Below are 7377 nucleotides of genomic sequence, written 5' to 3' on the forward strand. Positions count from 1 at the left end.
TTCTCTCTCCCTTTCTTTTTTTTCCTCCAGGGCTCGGTACCTGCACTATGAATCCACTGCTCCTGGTGGCCATTTTTTCCATTGCTGTTGTTGTTGGACAAGACAGAGAGAAGTTGAGAGAGGAGGGAAAGACAGAGAGGAGGAAAGAAAGATAGACACCTATAATTCTCTTTTTTTTTTTGGGGGGGGGACTCTGATTTTTTTATTGGGGGATTAATTTTTTACATTCAACAGTAAGTACAATAGTTTGTACATGCATGACATTCCCCAGTTTCCCATATAACAATACAATCCCCACTAGGTCCTCTGAATCCTTCTTGGACCTGTATTCTCCCCACCCACCCACCCCAGAGTCTTTTATTTGGTGCAATACGCCAATTCCAGTTCAGGTTCTACTTCTGTTTTTTTTTTGTTTTTTTTTTCTGATCTTGTTTTTCAGCTTCTGCCTGAGACACCTATAGACCTGCTTCACCACTTGCAAAGCATCCCCTCTGCAGATGGGGAGCTGGCGGTTTGAACCATGATCCTTGTGTGGGTCCTTGCACTTTGTACTATGTTCTGCCGCCCAGCCCCCTCTCTCTCTCCCTTTCTATCTCTCCCTCCTCTGTCAGTTTCTCTCTGTCCTATCCAATAAAGTGGGAAAAAAATGGCCACCAGGGGCTGTGGATTTGTAGCACCAGCACCAAGAACCAGCAATAACACTAGAGGCAGAAAAAAAAAAAATCTTGATCCATTATGAATGTCTCTCTATAAAGGATGAATATGGGATGGTCTCACTCACAGGCAGAGTTGAAAAACAAGATCAGAATGGAAACATTAAATAAAACTTGGACTGGAGTTGGTGTATTGCACCGGAAGTCAAGGACTCTGGGGTGGGGGATAGGGTTCAGGTCCTGGAATATGATGGTAGAGGACTTACTTAGGTGGGGGGTTAGAGTATTATGTGGAAAACGGAGAAATGTTACACATGTACCAACTTCTGTGTTTTACTGTCGACTATAACCCATTCATCCCCCAGTAAAGAAAAAATAAAGAACACCTCTCTGTAAAACGTATCCACACAGTGGAGTTGTCAGTGTATCACTTAACGCAGACTTTTGAAAGCATTTGCTCCTCTCTGAATGTTCGTGCTACCCATGGATTCTGCAGACCCTCTCCTTCAGTCAGTTTGAGCCTCCTTTAATTAATTAACCAATCAATCAATTAATTAAGTTAATAGTAGTATAGATTAACATCATTCCCACCATATCTGTGTGCCTATGCCTACCCCCATACAAATGAGCTTAAAATCTATCTTCCCTTCTCTCAGAGTCTTTTACTTTGGTGCAATCAACCAAACCCCATTCAAGTTCTGCTTTGTGTTTCCCTTTCTGTTCTTCTTTCTCAACTTCTGTTTGTGAGTGGATAGCTCCATACTCCTCTTTCTCTTTCTGGTTTATCTCACTTAACGTGCTTTCTTCTAGCTCCATCCAAGATGGGTCAAAGAAGGTGGATTCATTATTTTTTATAGTTGAGTAGCAGTCCATTGTGCATAAATACTACAACTTCCTGATCCAGTCATCTATTGTTGGACACCTGGGTTGCTTTCAGGTTTGGCTATTACAAATTGTGCTGCTATGAACACAGGTATACACAGATCTTTTTGGATGGGTGTATTTGGTTCCTTAGGACATATCCCCAAGAGACAAATTGCAGGGTTAAAGGGTAGGTCCTCCTCTAGCCTTCTAAGAGTTCTCCTGACTGCTCTCCACAGGGGTTGGACCAATTTACAGTCCCACCAGCAGTGCAGGAAGGTTCCTTTGTCCCCACAACCTCTCCAGCATTTGTTGTTGCTGTAGTTCCTAATGTATGACATTCTCACAGGAGGAAAGTGGTATCTCACTGTCGTCTTTATTTGTATTTCTCAGACAATCAATGACTTAGAACATTTTTTCATATGCCCATTGGCCTTCTGGATCTGTTTTTTGGTGAATATTCTGTTCCCCATTTTGGATATGGTCATTTGTTTCTTTGTTGCTGAGTGTGGTGAATCTTCTAAGGATCAAACGCTGCCCCTCTGTGTGATTATTTCCCACACTTCCTTGTGGCTATGCTTAGACACTAGTTGACTGGGCAGAGTCTCCTGCCCACTACAGGAAAACTTGATGCCTGGTCTCCTGTTGCCCAGGTATCTGCTCTTTCCTTCATCCCAGAATTTAAAGCAGCTATGACTTATGTTCACCAGTATTGACCTTTGGACTGGACGGTGTTTCAGAAAGCAAAGATAGGTAGATACTTGGGTTGTGCTACCCGTAGAACCAGAGATAGAAGAGACTGCATGGACTATGACAAATAAAGTGTGTATGGTGGGGGGTGAAGCTGTCCGTTGACTCGGCTTTGGTTTTTCCCCTTCGACTCCATAGCCTCCTGCCAACCACCCAACCAAAAATTTAAAGTGTATTTCTCAAGCTGCTGTTATCACCAAGTATTGTGGCAAGGAGTTGCAACACCGAGTCCATTCCTTGAGTAAAAAAAAAAAAAAAAAACCTAGTTAAGGAGTCAAGACTCCAACACGAGGAATGCTAGATAGCCACGGAAAAATGAAGGGTAAGATAACAGAAGTAGACGGTGCAAGATTGATGGTGTGAGTAAACTGCACTGCCTGGTTTGGAGACTGTGGGATCCAGGGGCTAGTGCCCACAGAGCCAGGTAGGACAGCATCAGGAGAGAGAGCTGATGATGGAGGTCTGCACTGGGCAAGTATAATTGAGGGGTCTGAGGCCAGCAGGGAATCCGCTGAGGTCAGAATGAACAGGAAACATCTGGGAGTCCTGGAAAGGTAGGTTTGAATCTGGATTTGAGGGGATTGAAAGCCAAGCAGAAGGAAAAAGAAGGCTGAAGAATTACATAAGGTGGGTGTAGCCAATGAGAAATATTCACAGAGAACAGAGATGCTGGGCTGGGAGGTGGTGGGGTCAATACCCAGGAGGGACAACAGAAAATTCTGAAGTTACTTCCTTGAACTTCCATCTACAGGGATGCAGAGGTCACATAGGCTCCTAAGCTGAATATGGGCCCCAGATAAGATCAAATCCATGAGGTTTACAGTCAACAGTATTTATACACCTTTCCCATATTTGGGAGCTACTCTTTTCCCTGATCCAGTTTTCTGGTCCTTTGTCCAACCATGACATCATCTCCCCAGACAATAACTTAGCTCCACCTGCATATCAGGTTTCAGGCTCAGGGAAAAAAAAAAAAAAAGCATAATCACAGGCCCTTTGGAATATAACTAAAATAGGCCTTCTAGCTATCTACAAAATGGAGAACTTCCAGAGCTTTCATGGTCACCTGTCAGACCATCACACATCATCTGTACACCCAAAACACCTTCCTTTTTTTTTTTTTCCTCTTCCTCCAGGGTTATTGCTCAGTGCTGGCACAACAAATCCACTGCTCCTGGTGGCCATTTTTTTCCCCACTTTATTGGATAGGATAGAGAGAAATTGAAAGAGATGGGAAAGACAGAGAAGGAGAGAGAAAGACAGACACCTGCAACCGTGCACAGCTGCTTGTGAAGCTTTACCCTTGCAGGTGTCATTTCACGAACATCTCATAAAAACTGCAGCAAAGGTGGGCGCAAGGAATCACATCATTGCAAGACTGGCCAGCTCCTCATGGGGCGCGAGCGCTTCCACACTACGATCATCATCTCTGGCATTATGCTATTCCACCGCAGAATACTGTGCCCCAGTATGGTTCCGTAGCCCCCATGTCCACTTGGTCGATTCCAAATTATATTCCTCCATGAGAATAATTTCTGGAACCATCCGTTCCACCCCGGTTCCATGGCTGCCAGTTCTTAGCAACATCGCCCCGCCAGATATTTGTCGGGATGCGGCATCATCTAAGTTCATTTCCCACGTCTACGCTCGACCGGACCTGCCAATATACGCGGATATCTTCGCCCACCCTGTCTAGCGCTTGACGTCTCGTCACCCAATCTGGTCCCCTACGCCTACACTGAACTTCTCTGTTCCAGACTCTTGGAAACAGAGTTGGCAGTCAGCTGAGGTCAAGAACAAACACCTCATCACAGACCCCTGCAAGCATCAACCCGGCTTTGACCTAGCACGTTATGATTGGGTCCTCCTCAATCGCTATCAAACAGGCCATGGCCGGTGCGCCGCTATGTTCCATCGCTGGGGAGCCAGAGATGACCCGAACTGCCCCTGCGGCTCCAGACAGACTATGACCCACATAGTCAATGACTGCCACCTCTCCAGATTCAAAGGAGGTCTCGAAACTTTACATCAGGCTCAACCTGACGCTGTTGACTGGCTACGGAAGAAGGGCAAACGCTAGAAGAAGAACCCTTGCAGGTGGGGAGCCTAAGACTTGAACCCAGATCCTTGTGCAAGATCTTATATTTCATACTATGTGTGCATAACTGGGTGCACCCCACCACCACTTTCCTCAAAAAAGTGGTTGGGACTTAGAATATTGAGGCCACTCAGAGCCCTAGGCAACCATTGCCCATCAGTGCAGGGTGACACTCAAATATTTTCTGTCTTGAGGGTCTAGTAGTCAGGAACAGCAAGGTGAAGCTGAAATAACATGTATCCCCAAATTTCAAGGACTTAAAACAGCAAAAATGAGTTGCTCACTCAAGCTATATGTTTATCCTGGTCAACTAGAAAAAAACATTCAGGGGTGGGTGGTGGGGGAATAGCGTAGTGGTTATGCAAACAGACTCCCATGCCTGAGGCTTCCAAATCCCAAATTCAATCCCCTGCACCATTGCAAACCAGAACTAAGCAGTGCTCTGGTAAAAAAAAAAAAAAAAAAAAAAAAAAAAAAAAAAAAAAAAAAAAAAAAAAAAAGAGAGAGAGAGAGAAAGAAAGAGAGAGAGAAAGAGAGAAAAAAATAATCAGTGATGCTGCATTCCAGGCTGACAGAGCAGTCTCTACACAGGTCAAAGGCCAGAAAGATCTCTGGAGTGTCTCTTGATGGCACTTCCATGGGAAGGTCAGAAATGACACATCACTTGTACCAGTGACTCTCAGCAGGAACGGACTGCCACTCTTATCTCCCACCTGCAGGGGATAGCTGTGTGAGTGGTGAAGCAGGGCTGCCGGTGTCTCTCTGCCTCTCTTCCTCTCTCGCTCCCACTCCCTCCCAATTGCTGGCTATCTCTACTCAATAAACAGATAAATATAATGAAATATTTTTTAAAAAATTTTTTGAGAAGCTCTGATAAGAATGTGCCTCACTCGAATTCATGCTTCACCTCAATGACACAGTTACTTCTTCATAATCTACAGGGAGGGACAGTCCCAGTGACCTTGTTACTCAGTGGTTGAACATGAAGCTTCCCGAGGCACACAGCCTGAGAATACGAGCCCGCCCCATGATCACAAGTAAGAAACTTACCTTCCCAAGGCTTGGTTTCCTCATCTGTCTACCCTTTTGATCTCACTGGTGCCATCAAACTACCTCATCACCGTGTTCTGACAAGTAAACAAGATACTTCATGGAAAGCCATGCAAGTCTCTTCAGAAAGACAAATAAGCTCACCAGGTTACAAACAGGCTGGGGGTGTGGATCCAGCTGCCAACACCCATGTCCAGTGGAGAAGCAATTGCAGAAGCCAGAACTCCAACCTTCCACACCTCATAAAGACTGTTGGTCCAGACTCCCAGAGGGATAAAGAATAAGGAAGCTTCTCATAGAGGGGGTGGTACTACAGAATGCTGGTAGTGGGAACTGGGTGGAATTGTGCCCCTGTTATCCTACAGTCTTGTTAATCATCACTAAGTGACTAATAAAAAAGAAAGGATGAAAGAAGAATCAACTCACCACAAATGTTGGTGTGGTATGAATACAGTCATCTCATTGCCAGGACACAGAGCTGAGAGAGGCCACAGGCGTCTGAATCTAGGCACCACCTACTGTTCTGGGCCACCGAGGACAGGTGGTATGACCCAGTGTTTGCTGTAACTGTGTGCAGGGAAGAGGCCACACAGCTTGGGAGTCAGTGCCTCCCAGCCGCAGGACAAGCTGAGCGTGCAGTCACTCCTCTCTCACTGTATTCTTTCATATTTTGTTCAAGTAGTAAGTGTTATCTGAAGTGTCTTCATCGTGTACGGATCTGTCATCTTGCTGACTGCTTGTCTCCTTGATAGGAATCAAAGTCGCCTATTTATCTTGCTTGGAGGGATGTTCTCAGAGAAGGGTATTCAGCAGATACCTACTGAAAGATATTTATACACTTTCCTCATGTTTGGGAGCCACTCTCTGCCCTAATCCAGCTTTCTAGGCCTATTCTCAACTCTGACACCATCTTCCCAGACAAAAGCTTTAGTCTACCTACATAGCTATCAGGCTCAGGCAAAAATGACTAAAGTCACAGGCCCCTTGGAACATCCCTAAAATAGACTTCCTAGCTTCTCTCCCCACGAAGAGGCCTAAATTCATCTGTTCTATTCCTACATTTTGGTTCCTGTTTATGAAACAATTTTCCCTGCTTTATAACTTACTGCCTTTCAGTCACCAAATTGCAAATGCTACCATGACGCCATCTTGACCTCCCTGGGCAGACGGCCTCACCCATGTGTCCTGGAACCCCACCTCCCCAGAACCCGACCCCACTAGGGAAAAATAGATATGGGCTGGGGGTAAGGATCCACCTGCCAATGCGCATGCCCAGTGGAGAAGCAGTTATAAAAGCCATACTTCCCACTTTCTACACCCCATAAAGAATTTTGGTCCATACTCCCAGAGGGGGAGAAATGATAGGGGGAATATGGCCAAATGACTCTGAACTCCAACTCCATCAGGACACAGAGAGAGAAGAGAAAAAAGGAGAGGACATTAGGATGCAGTAACAGGTATATGTATAACTTGGAAAGGAAGAGTAGACAAGACCATAGGGGAAAAACGTGCAAATGTATATAAACATAGATTGTTATAAAAATAATAGTTAGCCCGTATCTGTGACCTTGGGAGAACTGCCGTCTCTATCAAATAAACAGATAAAGATAATTTTTAAAAAACTGTTTATAGCTTCTAGAAATACTGTTGGGTCTGGACCTTCTGCTCATAACACCTGCCTGGCCAAATGGGCCTGCTTGAAATGGTTGGTGAAAATACAGTTTCTAGGCCTGAATTCACAACCGGTGAGTTAGCAAATCTAGTGGTAGAGCCTAGGAGTCTGTACTTTTCAAATATTGAATTGAATTTCAGGATAGAAACCACTGCCATAAAGAGAAACAAGAGTGGTCCGGGAGGTGGTGTGGTGGACAAAGCATTGGGCTTTCAAGCATGAGGTCCTGAGTTCAGTCCCCCGCAACACAAGTAGCAGGGTGATGTCTGGTTACTTTTCTCTCTCCTTCTGTC

General features: G+C 45.0%; 1 long non-coding RNA gene across 1 annotated transcript in view; it reads right to left on the reverse strand.

Moving 5' to 3' along the window:
- LOC132541335 (uncharacterized) overlaps nt 1–5713 on the reverse strand; it is a 12932-nt gene extending 7219 nt beyond the window's left edge. Inside the window, exon 1 of the long non-coding RNA XR_009552508.1 lies at nt 5413–5713. This is a non-coding gene — a long non-coding RNA (uncharacterized LOC132541335). The remainder of the gene's footprint in view (nt 1–5412) is intronic.
- Nucleotides 5714–7377: the final 1664 nt, after the last annotated feature.

This window comes from Erinaceus europaeus, chromosome 1 (assembly GCF_950295315.1).
Source record: "Erinaceus europaeus chromosome 1, mEriEur2.1, whole genome shotgun sequence".
NCBI classification, from domain to species: domain Eukaryota; kingdom Metazoa; phylum Chordata; class Mammalia; order Eulipotyphla; family Erinaceidae; genus Erinaceus; species Erinaceus europaeus.